This window comes from Pelophylax lessonae (assembly GCF_965119305.1).
Source record: "Pelophylax lessonae genome assembly, chromosome: 8".
Classification (NCBI taxonomy): Eukaryota; Metazoa; Chordata; class Amphibia; order Anura; family Ranidae; genus Pelophylax; species Pelophylax lessonae.
The window spans coordinates 174,899,951-174,926,959 of NC_138775.1; positions in this window are offsets into that span (position 1 = coordinate 174,899,951).

Below are 27,009 nucleotides of genomic sequence, written 5' to 3' on the forward strand. Positions count from 1 at the left end.
CCATTGGCCATATCACAATGAGGGCAAGCCACTGGTCTGCCACAATAAATTGCAACCAATTGCTGAGGGGTATAGTACAATATGCTACCAAAATGAGTGTGTGCTGTAAATTGCCTCCAGCATTCCTCCTGTTTCTTCTTGTTGGAGGCTGCCATTTTGCTTAAGCCTAGAGCCCCTGAACAGCAGTTAATCATAAAGCAGAACTAAGCGCATCAATTTAATGGTTTCAAAAAACAGTTGCATTCCTGGAATGCCGGGATTACTAACTGTCACATTTGTTTGTGTCCTCAACTAAACTGTCAAACCATCAAATATCTAGTGCCTTAACTGATCACATGTGCAACACCATGGCAGGTGCAGATAAAACAGAAGCAGCTTCCTTGGCTGTAAAGGATAGGAGGGATTAATTACGCTTTAAGGGTGTCAGCAGATTGGCCTCTACAAATTAAAGCGGAGTTCCACCTAAAAGTGGAACTTCCGCTCATTTGCTTCCCCCCCCCCCCCTCTGGTGCCACATTTGGCACCTTTCAGGGGGGAGGGGGAATGGGTACCTGTTTTTGACAGGTACCCTTCCCCACTTCCGGGAGACCGCGCTGCGGCGCTGTCTCTCAGAAGTTTGGCCCCGCTGCCGAGCCAGTCCGAGCCATAGTTCTGCCGGTAAAAGAGGCTAGTCTGAAGTAGTTTATTAGGGCTTAATTTTGTGACTAAAATTCCCCTTTTAGGCATTTTTGAAAATACAAAAAGTGTTTTCATACAAGCAAACCTTCCATATATGCTATAACGTTAATTGAGTCTGTCTTCACTTCAAACTTTAGGTCTTTATTTAGGTGTAAATGTGTATTGGCGTTGTCACATTTTTTTAGGCCAGGAAAAAACAATATCCATGCAGACCATGAAGGTGGCCAGTCCAGGGATCTGAGAATTAATACTGAATAAAGTAGTCTAAATCTTGGAAAAAGCAATAAGAAAGGCAGCTTAGCTTTTGGGTGTTTGTTTCTGAGAACCTGGACTAAAGAGGTCTGATTATGCCACTGCTGTGGTTATCATTTATAGAGGATGCAACTGGCCTAACAAGGTGAAGAGAAGAGCTATACACTGTTCTTGCAGCCTTTTAAGTGAAAAGCTTATTTTATGGATTTGAACACAGGGTTCATTTTTGTGAAAGTATTTTCTATGTCCATTTTATGGGGTGAACATATAAAAAGCTGGTTACTGTCAGTTTCCACTTTATCTGCTATGTAATTATTTATTTACGATAGATAATGAACCAATTGGGAAAACTGACCCTGGTGAATACTACTTAATTTTTTTTAATGTTGTATTTTATAGAATTATTCATTATATTATAGTTTGATTCAAGAAAGGTAAAGTGATTTTAAAGTTTTGTGGTTTTTTTTTTTAAATAACAAACATGTTATACTTACCTGCTCTGTACAGTTGGATTTGCACATAGCAGCCCGGGTCCTCCTCTTCTAAGGTCCCAGGTTGGAGCTCCTGGCCCCTCTTTCCTGTTGATTGCCCACACAGCAAGCAACTTGCTATGGGGGCACCCGAGCTGAGCTGCAGCTCCGTTTGTCTATAAAGACACAGAGCTGCAGTTCGACCCGGTCCCCTCTCTCTCCTGATTGGCTAACTGACTTTAATTGACAGCAACAGGAGCCAATGGTGCTGCTGCTGTGTCCCAGCCAATCAGGAGGGAGAGTCCCGGATGGCCGAGGGACTTGTGGACATTGCTGGATAGAGATGGGGCTCAGGTAAGTATCAGGGGGTACTGTGGCGGCTGCTACATACAGAAGGCTTTTTATCTTAATGCATAGAATGCATTAAGATTAAAAACCTTCTACAGCTATAACTCCTTTAACCGGTTGCCGACAAGCAAAGGCAGCCCCAGCCAGGCAAAGTGACGTACCGGCACGTCACTAGCCTGGGAGCCAATAGCGGGCGCTCGCCGCCGGAGGCACGCGCCCGCCTTGGCTCGTTCACGGACACCTCCGTGCGTGTGACCGGCGGACCCGATATCCACCGGTCACTCTCGATCGTCCGCTGTGAAGGGAGAAAGGCAGGCGGCTAGTGTAAACAAAGCCGCCTGTCATTCTTCCCTGTGTAAAAGCACTGATCTAACGGTCCTGCTATGTAGGACCGTTGATCTGTGCTGTTACACACACAGCCACATCCCTGCACAGTAAGAAGCACGCCCCTAGGGACACACATAGTCACTGCATCTCTAATAATGTTAACCCCTTCCCTGCCAGTGTCATTTTTACAGTAACAGTGCATATGTATAGCACTGATTACTGTAGTAATGTCACTGGTACCCCCAAAAGTGTCAAAAATGTCAGTCAAGGGTCCAATCTGTCCGCCGCAATGTCGCAGTCCCACAAAAAAAAATTGCAGATCACCGCCATTACTCTTTAAAAAAAAAACAACAAAAATGACAAAAATCTTTCCCTTAGTTAGTAAACGCAATAACTTTTGCGCAAACCAATCAAAATACGCTTATTGTGATTTTTTATACCAAACATAGGTAGCAGAACACAAATTGGCCAAAAATGTAAAAAAAATTGATTTTTACATTTTTTTGGGGGAATTTTATATACAAAAATGTAAAAAATATTGTTATTTTTGCAAAATTGTCGCTATTTTTTTGATTATAGCGCATGATCAAAAAATCGGACAGGTGATCAAATACCACCAAAAGAAAGCTCTGTTTGTGGGAAAAAAAGGACGTCAAATTCGTTTAGGTACAGCATCGCACAACCGCGCAATTGTCCGTTAAAATCACGCAGTGCCGAATCGCAAAATAGGCCCTGGTCAGGAAGGGGGTAAAATCTTCCGGGGCTTAAGTGGTTAAGGTTAAAAAATAAAAACTCTTTAGAACCACTTAAACTTCTTGTTAGTGGTTTAGCGGTAATGGGTAGTTTGAACATCAAGACCAAACTTCAAGATCAAGGCAAACACATTTCACTTTAAATTTTTATCAAACTAGGTCAGCAATTTGTGAGTTAAATATAAAGACTGAATCAGATTTAGGATTCTGTTTCCCTCTTAAAACATGATTGATCAAGGTATAAGTAGTGAGTAGGCCCATGTGTTGGAAAACATTTGTTGGAGTAGGCAAGAGAGGAGAAGCAGGCAAAGAAACACAATGGAGGAAGAGATGAACAATCATGATGTGGATCAAAAGACAATGACCACCATTAAAAATATACACAAGTCAGAGTCCAATGTCCAATGAAAGACTCCCCCAAACTGTAAGTAACCACATGATTTCCAAACTCTAAAATCTGAACATTGTTTGTACTTTCTTTTACCCAGAATAATGTCCTTGTTCTATGCTACAATGCACAGCAGCTGGTCATTTTCAACAGCTGAGAGTTTAAAACAGATAGTCTGAAACTCTTTCATATTCAAGAGCAGTATGAGCTGAGATCAATAGGCATGCAAATATAAAGTTTGTCATATGTTCGCAAGCTGGGATGTAATCCCATTTATGTAAATCTATTCTGCCAGATCACTGGTACGTTGAGATTTATGCTGACACTAAGAAAATCTGCAAGGCAGAAGACATTAATATAACCTGAGGGCGTCCAGCCCAAATTTAATAGAAACACCTTGCTTTGATCATATTAGGATTTATTTCAGCTTCTTCACACCGCATTTCCTATTTTGCTTTTAGCCAATTCATTTTGCAGTGTGGAACAATTCCTAAGTAATTTCTGAAACTTCTGTTAGAGAGAAAAAAAAAAGAAGCAAGTTTTCACAGGCAATATTTTACGATAGAAATCCCAGGTGTGCAGTAGGGGAAATGTACCTCAAAGAAACAACACTAAAATTGAAAATTGATATGGCTACTTTATGTCGAGAGAGTGAATTCTCATTTCTGGGGTTGCTATGAAATGCTTATTGTCTGCTTTGCCCCTGGCTCCTAAATAGGTCCCAAATACCATTTTCATTTATGAATGTTGGTGTTATAGTTCTTCCTGAGGAAAATAGAAAAGCAAAGACAAATAGAGTCATTTAAAAATTGCTGTTACATAAATGTATTGATCTAAAGATGACAATTGAAAGTACTCCTTGAATTGGTCTTTTCTTTGTTAGATACAAGGCTGGATTTTCACCATTGGTGACACTAGATACACAACCTTTGGCACCCAAAGCAATACCGCTCTGCTAGAATCACCTCTTTTATACCTAACATTTTCTTGTCTTACTGGCCCTTGCCTGGTTTAGGATATTGTGCAAATTTGTGAATAAAATCATATGACATGATTGATGATGAGCAGATAAAATGCATTGCTGGTAACTATACAATGAAAATTAGCCTCTTTGTCCCTAGTGCCTATACACACACAGCCTTACTGTGCCTAATGCCTCGTACACACGCATCGTTTATTGGCCGGGAATTTTCGGCCAACGTCCGATCGGCCAATTTTCGGCTTGTTAGTATGATGCTTTCGACAACCGACCCCGACTTTTTGGCCGAAAGAAATCTGGTGTGCAGGCTATAAAATTTTTGTTGGCCGTCAGATTTCGGCAGACAAAAATCTGATGAGCAAGACTGGGCATGCTCAGAGAAGAAAAAACACACGGAAAGTAAACCAGCACATGACATCACTTCTGAAGTAGAATTTTGTTGGCTGAGAAAATTTGTGTGCAGTCTAGAGCACATTTCAACCAACACAACAACACTGGACAAAAGACGGCCGATCGGTCGGCAGATAATCGTTGCGTGTGTACGAGGCATTATGATAAATCTGACCCTGATTACACAGTTGTAACCATTTCAATACTACTATTACATGGAGGAGGTGGCTGGAGAGGGGTTGATTTACTAAAGGCAAAAAGACTGTGCAGTTTGCAAAGTGCAGTTGCTCCAGTGCTTAGTAAATGAGCAGAAGCTCTGCTGACTTCCATCATCCAGTCATGTGCAAGCAAAGATAATGGGGTTTTTTTTTTTACACATAATTGGGTATTCTCTGCAAAGTTCACAGTTACCTAATTTACTAAGCTCTGGAGCAATTGCTCTTGCAGAGTGCAACTGCACATTGCAAACTGCACAGTCTATTCGCCTTTAGTAAATCAACCCCAATGTTTCTTTTAGCAGAGAGAAGAGGGTTTGACATCTACTGCATGCAGCGTATATGTGTACACACCAGGCCTCTTATTTCTCATCCCCTCACATGTTTTTATGTATTCAAAGCTAGAGAGGTAAGTCGGTATACTCACAATTCACTGAAGTGATGGACACCGAGAGACTCATTGCTGCTGGAGGGTCTTATTAGGAGCAGACATTCACTGTGATTGACAGACATAGGGCCCTAGCTCAGGCAGGACTCTGTTAATTTAAAGAGACAGCCACATATCTTCTGGTGTGGGGGTACCAATCACACCCCAAGACCATGCAAGACAACAGTAAGTTTTTGTGCAATGGACATTTAGAGTGTACTTACACCCAGGCTGATTTAACTGAACCATGGCCGAGCTGTATTCCCCCCCCCCCCCCTCCACTCCACCATTACAAATTAAGGACCAAGCTTTATTTTAAAGCCCACTGCAGTAGCAGTCAACAGCTCATTTATTTGTTAGCAAGTATAAACTGTAATACCTAAGTATGAGTTGACAAAGAAATTTAATCCACAAAGCTGTTTTTCTTGATTTCAGTTTCAATGGCAGTAGTCACAGGGAATGAGAAAATATGTGCTTTGTAACTGTGATAGGTCATGCCCTTTCAACATTTTACACTGGGGGCAATCTAAAATAAGGCCAGCCTTTCCACCATGGGTTTGTCACTTATCTTCTAGTAATGCAAAACTATAGTAGAAAAAAACAGAGGGCAATACAGAAGGACTGATTATAAGAACACAATTGATGTCACTTGTCTTGCAGAATTTACTGCATCCTGGATTTTCTGCAGGGGCTGATAAAGAGGGGACATACTGCGCAAACACAATATTACAATCAAGTTATGGGGACTTTGTTAACATTTAAAATTCATGGCCTTTTCCTTTACCCATTTTTCTTTGAAGAGAACCTGTACAGAAAGAAATTTGTAAACGTCTTGACCTTGGCATTATTACTTTCTGAGTCACCTACAAAGAACAAAGAGGGTTCAGCAAATAAAGGTAGTGCTCTTCAAATTACTCAAGGTCAAGCATCAAGGTCAAGACAAAGATGATTATGAATCCTATCACATAGCCAGTTGTGCTAAACAGGAACAGCGAACATATAGTATTTACAATAAATGTTCATCTTTATGCATACATTGCTCCCTCTGCTGCTCTATTTGTACCGTGACAGGATAAAACATATCCCTCTCCACTTCTTAATTGTGCCTCCTATTGTCACTGCAAAATGTGTTGGAAATTGGTTGCCTTTGGCTGCCCAGGATGCTAGGTGTAAGGAGAGCAAAAACACATAAAAGCTGTCACATAGACTTTACTAAATGAGAAGTAGCCTGAATTGCATTTAATTGAGAATAATAATAATGATAATAAAGTGTTTAAATATTCTCAGAGTGTGTGAAAACCGTGCACCATTTATTTTGATGTATACTGCTAATGGGACACACTGGACGCCTTTGCTGCCATTGTGCTATGTGCTGGAGTCCATTGTGCCCCTGTGCCTTTAAGGAGGATTGGGTTACCTCTAGCCCCACCTGCCCCCTATCTATCCATTAGAATGTATGTGCTTCCACTGTGGAGACTCTGCAGGTAATACAGGGTGCCGTGATGTGGCCCTGCAGCTTACGCATGCATCTGTGTGAAATACAGGGTGGATTTTAAGAGACTCAGGAAAGACCAGTTCGTATGATACCTCGTTAAGTTTCCTCTTTACTGGAAATGGCCCTATAAATTTGGGTGCCAATTTTTTCGAGGGACAGGCCAAGCGGAGGTTATTTGTGGACAGCCAAACCTTGTCCCCTGGTTGGAGGATCAGTTCACCTTTCCTCTTCCTGTCGAAGATCACCTTGTTAGCTGCCTGCGCCTTGACCATCACTTCCTGTAGCAGCTTGCTGTTGAGATTAAGGAATTCAGCGACATTCCGAGCCGCAGGAACCATGGAATCTGAGATAACATAAGGAAACAATGATGGGTGGAACCCGTAGTTGGCGAAGAATGGTGACTGGCCTGTGGCTGAGTGTTTGGCATTGTTATAGGCGAATTCCTCTAAAGGTAATAATGACACCCAGTTATCCTGGACAAACGTGGTGAAGCACCGGATATACTGTTCGAGAGTTTGATTTGTCCTCTCCGTCTGTCCATTTGTCTGAGGGTGGTATGCTGATGACATGGATAGTTTGATCCTTAGGGTTTCACACAGGGATCTCCAGAACCGGGAGGGGAATTGGACCCCTATATGGGAAACAATGTCTGCTGGGATCCCGTGAAGCCTGATTATTTCTTTGATAAATACTTGAGCAGTCTCTGAGGCGGAGGGGGTGTTCTTTAGTGGCAGAAAGTGAGCCATCTTCAGATGGAGGGAGTTCTACAATGAAATTCTTGAAAATCATTTTCCATGGCCTATCTGGGACTGGCAATGGTCTGAGCATTCCCCAGGCCTTGCTTCTAGCCGTCTTGCTCCGGTTACAGATGGGGCATGTATCCTACATACTGCTTACAGTCCTTTTCTAAATCAGGCCACCAGAACATGCACTGTATCAGGTCCAGAGTTTTGTGAACCCCGAAGTGACCCGCCAAAGGGTGGTCATGGCACAGGCCCAGGCCCAGGATCATCACTCGGGTGCTTTCAGGAACAAACATTTTGGTACCCCGCCATAATAGACCATCTCGGGATACTAATGTAATTCCAGGGAGGCAGGGGACATCCATTGAGGCTTGTTGCATTAGGGACAGAAGGTCAGGTTGAAGCAGCAGAAAAAGGTTTTGGGATAGGATGGTGCCCGCCACTTAAGTCTCCTCAGGGTCCTCAAACATCCGAGAGAGCGCATCAGGCTTACCGTTCTTCGATCCAGGCGGGTACGTAATGTGGAAAGAAAATCGGGAGAAGAATAATGCCCATCGAGCTTGGCGTGGCTTCAGATGCTTGGCTGTTCTCAAATAATCAAAGTTTTTATGATCTGTATAGATAAGGATAGGGTGTGCTGCCCCTTTTAATAGATACCGCCATTCCTCCAGGGCGGCCTTAATGGCCAAGAGCTCCCGATCACCCACATCATAATTCTTCTCTGCTGACGAAAGTTTGCGGTAGAAAAAAGGCACGGGTGGACTAAATCCTTAAGACCCTGACGTTGGGAAATTACCGCACCTACAGCCGTTTCTGAGGCATCTACTTCAAGTAGATAGGGCAAAGTGGGATCAGGGTGGCTCAGGATTGGTGCAGTGGTGAATAGTCCTCTCAAAGTACTGAAGGCAGCCTGTGCTTCAGAGGTCTAACAGAAATTATTGTTCTGCTTGGTTAGCTGCGTAATAGGAGCAATGAGGGTGGAGAATCCTTTAAGAAACCTCCTATAGAAGTTAGCAAAACCCACAAAACGTTGTACCCCCTTTTTGTCTGAGGGTGCTGGCCAGTCCAGGATGGCAGAGACCTTTTGTGGGTCCATCTTGATGACTGTGGAAGAAATTACTAGTCCCAAAAACGGAATACTCCGCTGTTCAAACTCACATTTTACTGGTTTGGCTTACAGCCTATGTTGCCGAAGACGATGGAGGACTTTCTTGACGTGTTACCGGAGTTGGTCCAGAGAAGCAGAAAAGACTAGGATGTCATCCAGGTATACAATTACGAAGACATCTAGATAATCTCTGAAAATGTCATTGACAAAATGTTGAAAAGTAACCGTGGCATTACAAAGGTCAAAAGTCATCACCAGATATTCGTAATGGCCAAACCTGGTACGGAAGGCCGTTTTCCACTCGTCCCCTTCATGAATGCGAACCAGGTTGTAGGCTCCCCTCAGGTCCAGCTTGGTAAATATAGAAATGGACCTCAGTCTCTGAAAAAGTTTGGGGATCAGCGGAAGGGGGTAACGATTTTTAACTGTGATCTTATTCAGTTCCCGGTAGTCAACACAGGGCCGAAGGGAATGGTCCTTATTCTCTACAAAGAAGATTCCTGCCCCTGCCAGGGAGATAGATGGACAGATGAACCCTCTCTTCAGGTTTTCTTCTACGTACTCTTTAAGGGTTCCCAACTTACGTTCTGGCCTCTTCATGGCTTGCTGGGAGAATGAAGAAATCTTTTGTGAATGACCAGCTGTACTCTTGTGTTATAAAAGGTATATAGATGACCTGGTGATCATCTGGAAAGGAGATAAACTGTCTTTGGATAGGTTTATGGACAAAATAATTAGGAATTCTAAAAACATTAAACTGACTTGTAAAGAACATGGATGGTTGTGTATTAGGTATTTTTCAAACCTACAGATAGGAATTCCTTTTTGCCATTGGACAGTTGCCATTACAAGATATGGCTCTGTAATATCCCCAAAAGGCAGTTTATTAGAAAGCAGAGAAATTGCTCTAAGGAGTCTGACTATATACAACAATCGGAAATTTTAGTAAATAGATTCAGAGAAAAAGGGTATGAAGTAGATATTAATAATGAGAAAAGGAAGGTATTAGAAATGAATAGGAGATTGTTGCTACAGGATGTTAAACAGCAAGGGGTACGGAAGTCTGAAAATAAACTGGTTTTGGATCTGCCCAACTCAGACAGATAGAAAAAAAACATTATTAAACACTGGAATATTTTGAGGGAAGATAAGATATTGGGACATGTTTTGTCCATGAAACCGAAATTTATATATAAAAAGCCCCTACTTTGAAAGATAAAGTGGCACCAGGGGTTATTGATCCCCCTATACAAAAAAAAGTTCATTATTTTGTTTTATTACCGGGTTCCATGCCTGTGGCAGTTGCTTAGCTTGCCGTCATGCCATAAGAAATAATAAAAAGAAAAAAATAATATTCATCTAGAAGCACAGGAAAAAAGTATCAGATCAAAGATCTGATTACCTGTACTACTACTGGCATTATTTATATGTTGGAGTGTGGATGCGTGGTCCAATATACAGTATAGGGCACACATCTAGATGTCTTAATATTAGGGTGGCAGAACACATTAGAAATTTTAAGAAGGGGGTTGTCACACATAAAGTGTCCAAACATTTTAAAGAGGTTCATGACAAGAACCCTAAATCACTTAAATTATGGGGGATAGAAAAAGTAGAGAGACATTGGGGGGGGGAGGGGGGGGATTATATAAGGCAATTGAGCAGAAGAGAATCCTTTTGGATTTTCGAGTCCAAGGTCCTTTCAGCTAGGGGCCTTAATGTGGACCTCGACCGCTTTATAAGTAATAAATGATTTTACCCTTATCCTATTTTTTTTATCAGATTTTCTTTTATATATTTTTTATATATTCTTTTTATTTTTTTGTACATACCTTTTTATATCTTTTGTACATCGTTTTGTATATTTTTTATTACTTACTGTTCATTCATTAATTGATTAGGAGGTGTGTCCAATTCTGTGTTTTTGATGCTGTCTTAAAAAGTTTTTGTTACTTGTTAATTTTGGTGTAAAGGGGGCCATGATGTGAGTGAGTTGCTCTGCAATTATTTTACTGTGTTAGCTGGAGGTATGGTTCTCCATTTATGCAAAGAAACAATTGTTTTGCGTATTTTAAATTTAAAAACAAAAGATCTTTTTAGCTAAGTGGTGTCCCCATTATATATCTTTTGGTGACCTCTTCCTCTCGTCACGCCATTTCTGAGTGTATCCCAGTGATGGGCGGCTGATTATGCTGCCTAAGTGTGGTTGAGAATTAATAGCTGAGATTATTTATAGAGCAGAGTGACGTCCTAACCCTGACCCTACTGAAGAAGTCTATGCTTTGACATAACGCGTATGGGGGTGGAGCCTACGTGCTGACGTCATATTGCGGCCATCTCGACTAAAGGGAAACATATGATTGAAGCTGGATCAAGCCCGCACTGCTTAACTGCTATACTTGTGAGTGTTTTATCTTGAATTATTTTGGAACAATAACATTTTAGTTTAACACAGAGCTCTAGATTTTGCCCTTTTCTTATCCCGTTATATATTGCGGACTGACACCAAGGCTTTACAAAGCTTGCTGGAGGGAGAGGAAGTTGTAGAGGAGCCAGCAGTATACTGGACCAATTATTTGTCCCTAGAGGGGAACCGCTGTTTTTGACCTACTAGTAACACAGGGGTCAATATATGAGGTGAGCGGCCTGATTGCACAGGTGGAGGCGAGCACCAGCACTTTATTGCTTTCTTGTACTGCATGGCAGGTCAATATGCTCATTGACTCTATCAAGATACCCTTATGATATATGGACTGTTTATTTTGTCTTTTCTCACATGAAATATTTGATATAAATGGTTTTCACACTTTATGTACCACTCTATTTCTTTGATTCATTTTGCACTATATATTATATATATATATATATATATTATAGTTGTGGCACAGCACTATTTTTTTGTTGTATAACTAGATTCATACTAAACTGATATTCCACACTGACAATAGAATCAGAATAGCACACTATAGCACTCAAACTCTCTAGTAGCACTGAACAGAGCCCTGTTCTATCTTTCTCCACACCGATATCACACTACAAATGGCCGCTATTGAAAGAACACTTTTATAGTGGGGATGGGACTAAGAGCAATGAGCCATGATTGGATAGAGTCATGGCTTTGACAGTGCTCTGTGCCCTGATTGGACAAAGCTTTCATTGCTTCAGCTAATCAAGGCATCCAATGTACTGTGCTGCATTATGGTCATTCGGCGGGGGCCAAACAAACAGTCGAATGCCCCGATAAGTCGGGTGTTCTTCGAACGGGGAAACAGCCAATGTTTGGCCCGAACTCATGATTAGGCTGAACCATTCGCTCATCCCTAGTCCTAAGTCTGATCTTAAATTCTTCAAAGGGTGCATGCTGGTTCTGGCGTACTCCAGGGAACCTGGGTCGGTGGTTGCACTATGGGGTATAAAGTGACACAGAAGGTTAGCTTGGCAAGACAAGGAAGAGGAGTGTAGTTGCTATGGGTAACTAAGAGCTAGACCAAGCTGCAAGCAACCAGTCATTGGGTGTAGTACCTGGTGGGGTGACAGGTGCTCCAGAGTTAGGGGGGGGGGGGTGGATGCTCTGGCTCCCTTACTTGAGGTTGGTATCCGATGGCAACCAGATCTGCACCTGCATTACATAGATCATGGGCTGGTCACGAGGTGTGGAAGCGAGGGAATTGAGAGGGAGGATGTATGGAGTCCGCACTAGGTGCTCAGCAGGACCCCATTCTGTTGCTGGGAATGAGGTAACAGAGGTACTCTGGACTAGTGTAGTGGGCACGTGCTCAGCATGTACCTCCTTATACAAACATAGAAGTTTCAGTGTGTAGTGTCATAGGACAAGTCGCTTTTCAGAGGAACTCTGCGCTTTATTACTGCACACAATAAAAGCTCACCTCTAAGTCAGGGAACTGCCCTAATGTTAAACTCCTCACTTGATCGCAGTTTTCACCTTATCCCAGGCATTGATGAGCATCATGCTCGGTGTGAAGAGCACACCCCCCCCCTCCCCCAAGCACGTGCAGAGATGTCCCTGCCCGCACATACTGTAGTAATTTTTTGTTTTTTATTCAATCCCAGGTGCTAAAAAAGAACATTTTTTAGTAGGCAAAAATAAGACACAGGAGGTCTTTTAGATTTAGCACAGACTTGTTCACGTTGTGTCTCAATGCTGTGCTAAAATACTTCTGAGAATCATTTATTCACTGCATCTGAAGAAGTACTTTTTGTGGTTGAAAAGGCTCATGTGTTTCCTCTTATATAAGGAAATAGTTCCATCTTGGTCCAATAAAGTGTACAGTATGTGAAACAAATAATGAGCTCCATTCTTCTCTAGATCTTTAAGAGTAGATGAGTAGATCTCTACTCTTTATGAGTATACTCAGTCATAATGCCTGGTCTTTTTTTGGCCCAAAAGTGGACAACAGATTAAAAAAAAAAAAAAAATCACAGTTTATTGCAAGCCTCAAATACTGAGGTTTTGAAATACAAAAATTGTTGCTTTCTCAGGAGCAACGGTAACAGTGGAAATTTATTTAGAGCCGGTTTACACTACTCCGACTTGGGACATGACTTGTGTGCCCTCAAGTCCCCCAAGTCTCTTGTCATCACAAATTCAATGTAAATGAACGAGAGCTGTCTTAATATGCACTACTGAAGTCGCTCCGACTTCAGAAAAGGTTCCTGTACTACTTCAAGGCGACCTCTATCCGACTTGTGCACATAGACTTAAATGGGAGTCGCCTCTAAGTCGAATCCTTATATATTTTCAAGGGACTTGTTATCAGACTTTCCAGGAAGAAGAAAAAGATTAGCCAGGCATTCCCCACAGACAAAGTCGCCTATCATTCAAGTCTCTTCAAAGTAGTGCACAAGTCTCTTCCAAGTCTCTTCCAAGTCTCTTCAAAGTCACGCTAAAAAGTCGCTCCTTCATGGGGCGACTTTCTGGTCGCGGTAGTGTGAACCGGCTTACTGTATGGCAATGTTTCTTCACTGTTGCTGGTGCCCTTACTGCAGGAGGTACAAAAGCACTGGGTTTATGTACAGCACAGTTTTAGTCTGTGTTAATGAGTAGGTATTGATTTCATACCAAAAAAGCATTTGTTAATTCAGTTCTCTAAAGCATTGAAACGGTACTTACATATTCAGTACTGCATGCTATGTATGGTATTTAATCTGTATGTAATCACTAACAATTAACTTCTTTTTGTTGCGCCCATAGCCCCTCTGCTGTGGATAAGAAGACAGTGGAAATTATTGCCAGCCCACAATAGGAATAAGAGCTAGGTAAATTTTTGGCACATCAACATGTACTGTATTTTTCAGTTTTCTGATTGACACAAATTTAATTAAAAAATTGTTTGATTTTTTTAAAGCACTGTAGGAAAGAATTCTGAAGTATTTTTCAGTATATACAGGGCCTTAAAAATTAAACATGGGTAAATGTAAAGCTGGCCATACACTAGCTGAAAAATCATTCAAACTCATTTTCGAAAAACGAAAAATCGCTTGTGAGAGCAGACAATCGTGCCATCATGTAATGACCGAATTTCGAACGATAAATCGTTCAATGAACATAAATGAATCCGTTTTTTTTCAGTTTATCACATATGCCTAGTGCAAACAGTTCGGGCGAGAAACACATTGACCTTTCAATTTATCTTTTGTTCCGCAGAATTTTCCAAACTGTTCCTTTCTGAAAAGTTAAAACCGATTTTCTGATTGTGCCCCTTAACTGGCCAAAAATGAACAAAGTGTCCAAATGACCGAATTTCGGACGATTTTTCGTATAGTGTTTGGCCAGCATAAATGTGTTGCAGAGATGTACTGCACACGTGTTTTTCTTATTTTACCTTGACACACACTTTACCAATCTAAGGATGCAAATGGACATTGGAGGGCATTAGGAAGTATAGACATGATCTCAACTTTTCCCAGGTATACGTATATATCTTTAAAATGCAAAAAAAGTGTTCCTGGATTAGATTATTGTACAAACCTATTTTTTTGGAGATGGGAAAAGGAAGGCAAATAGAAGTAGAAGTAATGGAGGAAATCATCTTATCTACAGGGAAACAATTTTAAAAAAATGTTATAGGCATGGCGTGTGTAAAGGGACATTTTTCTATCTGCATTGACAATCTAACATTATTTCTTTATCATTTTTTACCATTTTTTTTCTCCTGAAGATCCTCTGGGGTGTTCTCCTCATATATTCATTCATCTGGTGTTTTTATGGGCTTTAGATGGTTTGTTTTACTTATAGACCCTTTAAGAGATCTATTATTACTCAGAAGTTATATAGTGTCAAAAGCTTGTACAGCACTTTACTACTACCCTTTATACATTTATTGTTGTCATTTGAGTTGTTGGAGGAAATGTCCAATGGTATTCCTTTGATGGATGCTTGATCAAACTGTTAACTTTGATAACATTTATATATATATATATATATATATATATATATATATATATATATATATATATGTCTGCATTTTATGTCCCTTTTGGGTGTCCAGTGACACATGGGCAGGTAGAGGTTAACTGAACTCCCAGGTTTTTCTTGGCATTTTTTACTTGGGTCTGACCCACTGGTCCTGTGTGCTGTAAAAGGGATGAGGGCCCAGATCCTAGGGGGAGACTCACACACATTGAGAGAAGGATGCTCTGCCTGGTGCTGTTGCCCGAGTCTGAATGGTCCGTACTCTGCCGAAGCTGGAGCTAAGTTCCTGACACCGACAACATTGGACTTTGCTTTAACAGATATGCTGGGGCAGCCACAAGCCTGTAGTTAGGGACTAGGGATGTTAGGGAATGACTGCACTTTATCTGGGACTATCCATTGTCACTATCATCATGTTACCTTTTTCTTCATGTAAAATGTTTGAAACTTTGCCTTTGCTTGGTCTGAAGTTATTAAAGGGGTGAAATTCAAATAACCTGCACATATAGTTGAAGCTCGGGTCACTAAACACATTGGGGTATAAAGACATCAGTATAAGGAGTTTAAAAGAGTGAAGATACAGTGGTTACCAAGGGTGAGAAAAGTTTCTCTACCAGTCTGTCACTAAAGTTACATAGTTACATAGTTAGGCCCCTTTCACACGAACTATCCGATCAGATCCGCCTGTCAGTTTTTTAGGCAGACCTGATCAGATCCTCCATGCATCCCTATGGGGCAGCGGATGTCAGCGGAGACATGTCCGCTGACACCCGCTGCCATCCGCATCCGATCCTGTCCATGAAATCCGGACGGGTAGAAACCCTATTTTTCATGGGATCAGATGAGAACAGACAGGCAGTCCGTTCTCATCCGATCCCCCATAGAGAGCAGCGGGGCTCTGACACCTCCCTCTCTGCACACAGTGCAGAGATGGAGCTGTCATCCACCTGCTCAGCGGGGATCGGCGGATCGATCCCCGCTGAGCAGAGAACAGTCCGCACCGGAGAGCGGACCGCGTGAAAGGAGCCTTAAGGCCGTACACACGTAGCGATTGTCGGCCGTAAATATTCGGCCGCTGAACGATCGGCCGATTGTCGGCTTGTTAGTATGATGCTTCCGACAACCAACTGCGACTTTTCGGCCAAACAGAATCGGGTGTGCAGGCTATAAAATTTTTGTTGGCCGTCACCAGAACGGCCGATTGTTCGCCAGTCAGTACAGAATTTGGCCGGCTAACAGCAGATGAGCAAGACTGGGCATGCTCAGAGAAGAAAAAACACACGGAAAGTTAACCATCACATGACATCACTTCTGCAGTCGGCTGTTGTTGGCCGACAAAATTCGTGTGCAGTCTTTAGCACTTTTCAACCCACAGGACAGCACCGGACAAAAGGCGGCCGATCGTTCCGCCGACATTCGGTACGTGTGTACGGGGCTTTAGTCAGGTTGAAAAAAGACACAAGTCCATCTGATTCAACCAATACAAAAAAAACCAAAAAAAAAAAGAAAAGTAAACCCAACCATACAATCCCATATACAAAATCCTATACCCCTAGTTGATCCAGAGGAAGGCGAAAAAACCCCAGCAGAGCATGATCCAATTTGCTAGAGCAGGGGGAAAAAAATTATTTCCCGATCCCCCGAGAGGCAATCGGATATTCCCTGGATCAACTTTACCTATAAATATTACTACCCATTTATATTATATGCACCCAGGAAAGAATCCAGGCCTTTTTTAAAACAACCTAGCGCGCTAGCCAGAACCACCTCTGAAGGGAGTCTATTCCACATTTTCACAGCTCCTACGGTGAAGAAACCTTTCCGTATTTGGAGACTAAATCCTTTTTCCTCTAGATGTAAAGAATGCCCCCCCTCTCCCCCCAGTTAAGGAGATGAGACAGTTACCCCCTCCCCCATTGTGATGTAGCATCCCAGGTGCTTCCCCCCCCTTTCTTTTTCCCTTCCCTCTCTAATTTTACCCACTCTCTTCCTTCCCTCTCCCCCCAAGCAAACAAGCAATTTACATATACCAGTTCCATTGCATGAGCCTCTATGCATTTTTCAGCCACTCTCCTATTTGGATCATTACATTGAACACTTATTTACTTAACTAGTTATACCTTGATTTCTTATGTGCGAGGTCTCCAATTTTACACTTTTATTGAATTTTCTGTTGGATCTTTCTGTTGGGCCTTTATTGCTTCCGAGCCTCTTATTACACTACGGTCCTCCAAAATATGTCATGAAGTGTGACAATTTTTATGTATACCTTCTGGTCTATGTTTTTAGCCCTGTATTGTGAACTTCAAAAAAAATTTTGTAAACCAAAATTTAGGTTCAAAGCAACTATTGTTCGGTCAAACATTACACAATAGACAGTAGGGGCCAGTTCACACCACATGCAGTCCAGTGCATTTATTTTCTGCATCAAAAATGCATCAAAAGTAGGTTATATGGTTTCCAGTGGCACAGTTCACACCAGTGCTTGCAGTTCCAGTGCGTTCCAGTTCCAGGGGAAAAAATAAGAAAATGCTGCATTTTTCCTGCACTTTTACACAGGTAGAACTGGATGGACTATTGTCTTTACTCAGGGCCGGTTCACACTTCTGCGAGTGTGCCGATCGCATGTAATTCGGAGCGCACTGCTCCTTCATTACATGCGATCGGAGGTGCATTGTATCTGCACCAAACACGCACATGACCCTTTTTTTAAGCCGCATCAGGATCGGATCGCAGAGTGGTTCACACTTGTGTGATCCGATCCTGTGCGAACTGTCAGATCGCACTGCGATATGCGATCAAACTGGGAGTGTCGTTAAGATTTCATTGACACCCCCTGCGTATCGCATATGGCAGTGTGAACTGCCAGGGGCGCGTTTGCAATGCGGGAACAGGCTGCGAATTTGCAGCCTTCCCGCATCGCACAAGTGTGAACCGGGACTTAACCTCAACTACTTTGTAACTATGTAACTATGTGACTGTACTGGAATGCTGTAAAACACATCAAAAATGCACTGGAATGCACCAAAACGTGCCAAAAACGCACTGGAACACACATTTCCCTATTTAAGGTTAATAAAAAGAGGGGGAAAATGCACTGGACTACATCAAAAATGCATCAAAAACACGCATGCAGGAAAGCATGTGGAACTCATCCGGACTGCGTTTCTATGGTGTGAACTGGCCCTAATATATATACACTTATTATTTTTAGTTTTACAATTTCATAAATGTAATTATGTCATTATAAAAATGTAGCACCTTCACACAATACAAAAAAAGTGATTACTTTATGTACAGTGGGTACGGAAAGTATTCAGACCCCCTTAAATTTTTCACTCTTTGTTATATTGCAGCCATTTGCTAAAATCATTTAAGTTCATTCTTCTTCCTCATGAATGTACACATAGCACCACATACTGACAGAAAAACACAGAATTGTTGACATTGTTGCAGATTTATTAAAAAAGAAAAACTGAAATATCACATGGTCCTAAGTATTCAGACCCTTTGCTCAGTATTTAGTAGAAGCCCCCTTTTGATCTAATACAGCCAGGAGTCTTTTTGGGAAAGATGCAACAAGTCTTTCACACCTGGATTTGGGGATCCTCTGCCATTCCTCCTTGCAGATCCTCTCCAGTTCTGTCAGGTTGGATGGTAAACGTTGGTGGACAGCCATTTTTAGGTCTCTCCAGAGATGCTCAATTGGGTTTAAGTCAGGGCTCTGGCTGGGCCATTCAAGAACAGTCACGGAGTTGTTGTGAAGCCACTCCTTCGTTATTTTAGCTGTGTGCTTAGGGTCATTGTCTTGTTGGAAGGAAAACCTTCGGCCCAGTCTGAGGTCCAGAGCACTCTGGAGAAGGTTTTTGTCCAGGATATCCCTGTACTTGGCCGCATTCATCTTTCCCTCGATTGCAACCAGTCGTCCTGTCCCTGCAGCTGAAAAACACCCCCACAGCATGATGCTGCCACCACCATGCTTCACTGTGGGACTGTATTGGACAGGTGATGAGCAGTGCCTGGTTTTCTCCACACATACCGCTTAGAATTAAGGCCAAAAAGTTCTATTTTGGTCTCATCAGACCAGAGAATCTTATTTCTCACCATCTTGGAGTCCTTCAGGTGTTTTTTAGCAAACTCCATGCGGGCTTTCATGTGTCTTACACTGAGGAGAGGCTTCCGTCGGGCCACTCTGCCATAAAGCCTCGACTGGTGGAGGGCTGCAGTGATGGTTGACTTTCTACAACTTTCTCCCATCTCCTGACTGCATCTCTGGAGCTCAGCCACAGTGATCTTTGGGTTCTTCTTTACCTCTCTCACCAAGGCTTTTCTCCCCCGATAGCTCAGTTTGGCCGGACAGCCAGCTCTAGGAAGGGTTCTGGTCGTCCCAAACGTCTTCCATTTGAGGATTATGGAGGCCACTGTGCTCTTAGGAACCTTAAGTACAGCAGAAATCTTTTTGTAACCTTGGCCAGATCTGTGCCTTGCCACAATTCTGTCCCTGAGCTCTTCAGGCAGTTCCTTTGACCTCATGATTCTCATTTGCTCTGACATGCATTGTGATCTGGAAGGTCTTATATAGACAGGTGTGTGGCTTTCCTAATCAAGTCCAATCAGTATAATCAAACACAGCTGGACTCAAATGAAGGTGTAGAACCATCTCAAGGATGATCAGAAGAAATGGAAAGCACCTGAGTTAAATATATGAGTGTCACAGCAAAGGGTCTGAATACTTAGGACCATGTGATATTTCAGTTTTTCTTTTTTAATAAATCTGCAACAATGTCAACAATTCTGTGTTTTTCTGTCAGTATGGGGTGCTATGTGTACATTCATGAGGAAGAAGAATGAACTTAAATGATTTTAGCAAATGGCTGCAATATAACAAAGAGTAAAAAATTTAAGGGGGTCTGAATACTTTCCGTACCCACTGTATAAGCATATTATTCCAAGATACGATATAGAACAAAGGATAGTAAAACAATTTGGAGCTGCATTATGATTTATTTATTTCTTGAGTGTTTGGGATTCTGCATTTGGCATAGCTGCTTAGAGTTTCCATCTCCAGCAGCTCTGGATACAGTCCAGCTCCCTCCTGACACATTGAGAGCAGTGTTTCTGTTCTGTGCTAGCGTAATTGTAACCACTTATGAAGAATGAGCTATAGGACAGTCAGGCAAGGACATGCAATTACACACGATCTGCTATGCATAGACATTGTTTGCGTGTGTTCTTGCTGCCACAAATTGTCAAGGAAGAGTGGAACAGGAGAATAAATACTTTGGCATCTTGTACATGTTAAATCCTCTTACACGCATTGAGTATATTGTGAAAACATGACACAATCAAATCCCTTTGAGCTGTTTGCTACAGCTACATAATGTCGTCCATGAATATCAAATGAAGATTAAAAAAAAAAGAGAAAATTAAAAAGCAGAGTATGCACTATACCTAAAATTGACTTTAACTGCACTATTACGGCCCACCAGGAAGAATTATTGTATCAATATTGTACAATGGCAATGGGGGTATCCAGTGCTGAATTTTAAAGTTTTTCTAAAGGCAGAAGGCTTTTTATCTTAATGCCCCCCTAATACTTACCTGAGCCCCATCTCTATCCATCAATGTTGCACGAGAGCCTCGGCAGTCCGGGACTCTACCTCCTCATTGACTGATACACAGCAGCGGGCGCCATGGGCTCCCACTGCTGTCAATCAAAGTCAGTGAGCCAATGAGGAGATAAAGGGGGGCGGGCTGAGCCATGACTCTGTGTCTGAATGGACACACAGAGCAGTGGCTCGGCTCAGATGCCCCCATAGCAAGCCGCTTGCTGCGGGGGCACTCAACAAGTGGGAGAGGCCAGGAGTGCCAGTGGGGGACTCGAGAAGAGGAGGATCTGGGCTGCTCTGTGCATAACCACTGCACAGAGCAGGTAAGTATAACCTGTTTGTGTTTTTAAACCAAAAACAACAGACTTTAATATCACTTTAGGCATCCCAAAGCTGCAAACCAAAGTACTCTCTATGCTTTGAGCGCAATAGTTTGAGCACCTCTTTATTCCAGGACCCGAATATATATCATCTGAATGCCTCACTCCTGATAATCCCATTAAATTTTAGGGTTTTAGTTTTAGCCATTTTTTTTAAAGTTTTGGATAGCGTGGAGAAGAGATAAAAATTATGGTCAGTTTATATTTCTGTATGTAACCCAACTGAAATTTTTCCCTCGCCTCTTGTTCCTGTGACACCTGTACACTCTTTCCAATAGAAGCACAGATGGCATTAAAAACCTATCTGTTACAATAATGAGGGGGAGAGTGGGAAAGTCATACCGCACAGTGCCACCCTCATTTCTCCAAAATTCACAAGTTAGTGGCACAGCCATTTTAAGACATATTTAACTAAAAGCAGAGGCATCATAAATCTCATTAAAAAATTTTGAAAGCTTAAGTGCAACCAAAATAAAAAACAGAAAAATCAGCACAAGGGACATAACTTAGAGTCAGTTGGATCTGTGCCTATTGCTTGTGCTTTTTCCTCTGCTGCTGGTAGTAACTCTCCCTGTCTAGCCTCCTCCCACCCAGAAAATTACAGCGGCGGGGGTAGGGGAGTCAGGATTGAGGAGTACTACAGCTTCTATAAATGGAACACGATCTACAAATAATGATTGATAGTTCAGTCTCCTCCATTCATGGATTCAATTGTTGTACAGCTTCTATGAATGGTAGAACTGGGAGAAAAGGGCAGGCATAGCCAGGCTCTCTTATAGTGAGCCTATGACAGCCTTTAGTTGTATTAACCTCTGCTGCACTGGAAGATTATAGAGGCAGAGATGGGGGTTGTCAGGAAATAGAAGAATTACTACTAACAGTAGAGGAATCAGCACAAGGGACACATACTACTGACTGTAAGTCCCTTGTGCTTTTTGTTCTGTTTTTGATTTTGGCTTAACTTAGGTTTTAAGCTGGCAGAGAAGCAGAATGTCATAGACCTCTTTTTTGCAAGAATCTGGAAAGCCTCTTAATTAAGTTGTAAATGCCATGACATAACTAGTCTGGAGAAAAGCTGGAAAAAGTTGAACTGTACAAAGTTAAGTTTCAAACCATTACCATAATTGCTGTGGTTGTGGAGTTATAGTAATAAAAATGATTACACTGATGTCTGATAAGATGCTAGATGCTAACCAGACACCAAATATGCATATGCTACCATGTCCAACAAACAAGTGGATCACATTAAATCTCCTAAGTGATATATGCACCCTATTTATTTCATATTATGTGTCCAATTTTAATTTTATTATACTCAATAAAATGTTGGTTGTCAGAATGTAAAACCATGTCATTTGGCAATATAGAAATACTGTATGTTGAGCCTTTCTTTCTCTTAAGCACTGCATTCTGTTCGCTGGGCTGTATATGATATACTCCTTACCACTGCACTCACTGACTAAGTTAATGAAGTGTTCTTTAACCACTTCAGATCCAGAAGATTTGACCCCTTTTATGACCAGGCCATTCTTTGCGATTTGGCACTGCTACTTTAGCTGGCAATTGAGCGGTCATGCAGTGCAGTACCCAAATGAGATTTAGATAATTTTTTTCCTACAAATAGAGCTTTCTTTCTGTGGTATTTGATCCACACTGGATTTTTTTTTTGTTCTTTATACACTGCTCAAAAAAAAGAAAAAAAAAAACACTTTTTAATCAGAGTATAGCATTAAGTCATTTAAACTCCTGGGATATTGATCTGATTGGTTGGCAGAGGGGCTTGTTAATCAGTTTCAGCTGCTTTGGTGGTAATGAAATTAGCAACAGGTGCACTAGATGGGAAAGAATGAGACAACCTCCAAAACAGGAATGGTTTTACAGGTGGAGGCCACTGCATTTCTTTTTCTTACTCATCTTTTCTGACTGTTTTTCACTAGTTTTGCATTTGGCTAGAGTCAGTGTCACTGCTGGTAGCATGAGGCAATACCTGGACGCTATAGAGATTGCACAGGCAGTCCAGCTCCTCCAGGATGGCACATCAATACGTGCCATCGCCAGAAGGTTTGCTGTGTCTCCCAGCACAGAGCATGGAGGAGATTCCAAGAGACGGGCAGTTACTCTTGGAGAGCTGGGCAGGGCCGTAAAAGGCCTTTAACACATCAGCAGGACCAGTAATCAAAATTACCTCCAGCTGCCCACTGGTGTGAATGTCTCTGATCAAACAAGCAGAAACAGACTTCATGAGGGTGGCCTGAGGGCCCAACGTCCTTTAGTGAGCCCTGTGCTCACTGCCTGGCACTGTGTAGCTTAAATGGCATTTGCCATTAAACACCAGAATTGGCAGGTCTGCCACTGGCACCCTGTGCTTTTCACAGATAAGTGCATGTTCACCTTGAGCACATGTGGCAGACGTGAAAGGGTCTGGAGAAACCGTGGAGAATGGTATGCTGCCTTTAACATCATTCAGCATGACCGGTTTGGTGGTGGGTCAGTGGTAGTCTGGGGAGCCAAATCCATGGAGGGACGCACAGACTTCTACAGGCTAGACAATGATACCTTGACTGCCATTAGGTATCAGGATGAAATCCTTGGATACATTGTCCAACCCTACGCTGGTGCAGTGGGTTCTGGGTTCCTTCTGATGCACAACAATACCCCACCTCATGTGGCGAGAGTATTCAGCCAGTTCCTGGAGGATGAAGGAATTGATACTATTGAATAACTCCCATGCTCGCCTGACCTAAATCCAATAGAACACCTCTGGGCAATTATGTTTCGGTCCATCTGACGCCACCAGGTTGCCCATCTCATTAGGAGCATGACGTTGTCAGGCATGCATACAAGCACGTGGGGGGCCATATAAACTACTTTGAGTACCAATTCGAGCTGCTGCAATGAAATCTCAACAAAATGGCCTAGCCCACTGCATCATTTTTTCACTTTGATTTTCGGGGTTTCTTTGAGTTCAGCCCTCTTTAGGTTGATCATTTTCATTTCCATCAAACCATGTGGCATCCTTTTGTTCCTAACACATTACCCAGTCCTTATCAGTATAGATATCCAACATGATATTTTTCCCTATACAAATCTGATGTGTTTTCAAATGGTTCCTTTAATTTTTTTGAGCAGTGTATAAATGGAAAAAGACTGAAAATTTTGAAACGGTTGTAAGCCCTTACATATACACAGTCAAGTTACTAGCCCTTAGGTGATACATAGAGATAAAACAAATCCTCCTGCATACAGCAGATTGTACCTGTTTATCTGCAGCCGTCTATTCTCTACAGCTGTTTAAAGTCCAAAATTTACACAGCTTTTCTGACCATTCAGCGGCAGGGAAGGGAAATCCCTCCCTCTACACAACCTGACAGGGAAATGTACACAACTATACAACAGCTGTCAATCCCCTTCTGCATGCTGGAGGACCCCTTCCCCTGTCCCCTTGGATTCCTTGAAGTCAGCACAACCTGTCAGAAATAACTCATGCAGATAGCAGAGGAATGAGACAGCAAACAGAAGTCACACTTTTTGCTTTGAATTGAGGCAAGTGCACACTATAGAAGGATATGTACTGTTCATTTGTCAAGTCAGAGGCTTACATCCATTTCAAAGCTGAACTTCAGCCTCAGCTTCAGTCCTGCACAGGCTCCTCCTCTTCTTTACTGAAATTACTTAAAATTCTTACTCTGATTACACTGTACAATATGCTGTATGCATGTATACAGTATGTAATATGGTATTCTTGTTTTTTTTTTTTTTTACTCATGTGTATTGCTTCCCAGTGAGTTCAATCCCACTTTTTTTTAAATGAAATAAAAGCTCAAACAAAACAAATAGTTTTGGGGTTTCCACCATCACTTCAAAATGTGCAAATAAATGCTGCTTAAGTCTCAAGTTTAGACCTCTATTAGGTCCCCCAGACCACCTCACACAGCACCATTGTGTACACCTACAGATCTGTACTGCTCGCTCACAGGTCTTTGCAGCTCTTTCCCACAGGCATAAGGGCTTCTGTCTGTTCTGCCACAGACTAAACCTGTACTGTATAGACATGCACCTCTTTGATTGTTCCCTTGCAGCCTCACTGCCTGGGGAGGGTGAAGCCCTGAACTACTGCCAGGCTGTAGATTATAACTGCTGTGCACACCTGCACACGCACACCATGCTGGGACAGGGTCTTGTGTTTCCGGACACAAGATTAGAGTCTTCTCCTCTCCTAAAGCTCTTGGAAGCCTCTGAACTCCAGACCATGATCTGAGAGTCACAAACCCCAGAAAAAAATGAATGGCCAGTTTTCTCCACTTTGAACAGATCTTCTGGAGCCCCTCACTCTGCATTTGTGAGAACCCTGTGTATTCTTACCTCTATTTACATCATGGCAGTGCCTAGCACTATTATAGTAAATGGTGTATATATTGCTGGGATCAAGAGTGCATAAAGCACTATTGTACAGGGCCCAGGACCAGGAGTGCCTAATGCATAGAAAGCAGGATATAGGAGTGCATAACATACAGAGCTCAGGGCTCAGGAGTAGGAGTGCAAATTGCACGGAGCTCAGAATTCAGAAGTGCGTAACATACAGATTACAAGGGTCAGGAGTGCAAAACCTACAGAGTGCAGGGATTTGGGGGTGCATAACGAACAAAGTATGTCTGTTAGGAGTTGGGAAGAGCTGAGTGTTTGATCTGAACGTGAGGTCAGACCGAACAAACACTGTTTGGATGTTCATCCAAACACCAAACGCTTAGGGTTGTCAATATTTGCGTCTTACCAACCACTGACATCATTCAACCCAATAACTTTCATGGGTAAGAATCCCCAGCCATGTAAGAAAAGGACCGGGGGGGGGGGGGGTGTTGACATCATTGCCAAAATATGGCCATATTTTGGCAATGATGTCGCCTCCATACCTGCCTCTTTCCTTACATTGCAGATGACAGCTGGGGTTGCTGTCATTCAGCGAGTGGCCATTGTGGGGTTAGGATCCTAGTCATTTTTTCTTTCGGTGGGTGTCAGGCATTGTAGATTTACATTCTAAGCACCCTGCCCAAAGACCCCCTTAACCGGGGTTTTAAGGAAGAAGCCTTATGTTTTGCCACCCCCCCCCCTTTTCCTGGCCTGCTAGGCTGCATGCTTGGGTAAGAGCCTAGTGTGGATTTTTTGGCCATACCAGGCCACATGTTCTCAACATAGGGGGGGTACCTTGCCCTGAGGGGACCCACCTGGCAAAGCACTGTGTACGCATATTGATAAATACAAGGGCCCCTTCCCCAAAACCCTGGACAAGTGGTTGTGGGGGGTCTGTGGGCAGGGGGCTTATCAGAATCTTATCAGTACCTGGAAGCCACCCCCCCCCCCAAATAAATAAGGGGACAACCAGGTTCCATCCCTCTATGTGAGTAAGTATAGGGTACGTAGTACAACTACTCGTTCACAAAAAAAAAAAAATGTAAAGCGTTCATAAAAACAAAAATGCCATTTTTGACATACCCCTTATTGGAAAAAAAAAAGGTCACATGGTGTACATTCACCATCATTCACATTGTCTAGGGATGCAGATCCACATCAATCACAATATCTGATACCTGCCCATAGAAAAAGGTCTCCTGCCAAGACACATCTAATTGGTTCACATTACTCCTGCTGAATGACATGGTAAGCAGATGACAGCTGTTATATACAAGGCAATGGGGTGTTTTGGGTGTTGTCATTGACCATATATGGACATGATCACATTTGGTCAAAGATGTCATGAAATACCCTCAATGGGGAACTAAAGTCCTGCTTTAAAAAACTGTGAACAAGCAGGCTCTTTATTGCAGCAGAGATATGTAATGTTTACATTGGATTGCACTGCAAAGCAATTTCATCTGCAATTGCATTGCAATGTTTTCATTCTGAAACAGCACCTGGAGTGACGTCATCAAGCGATGGTCTTTGAAGGTGCCCAGAAGAAGTCAAAAAGAAGATGCTGGGGCCAGTGAAGGACGTCTGACCATGGAAGGATTTGTAAGT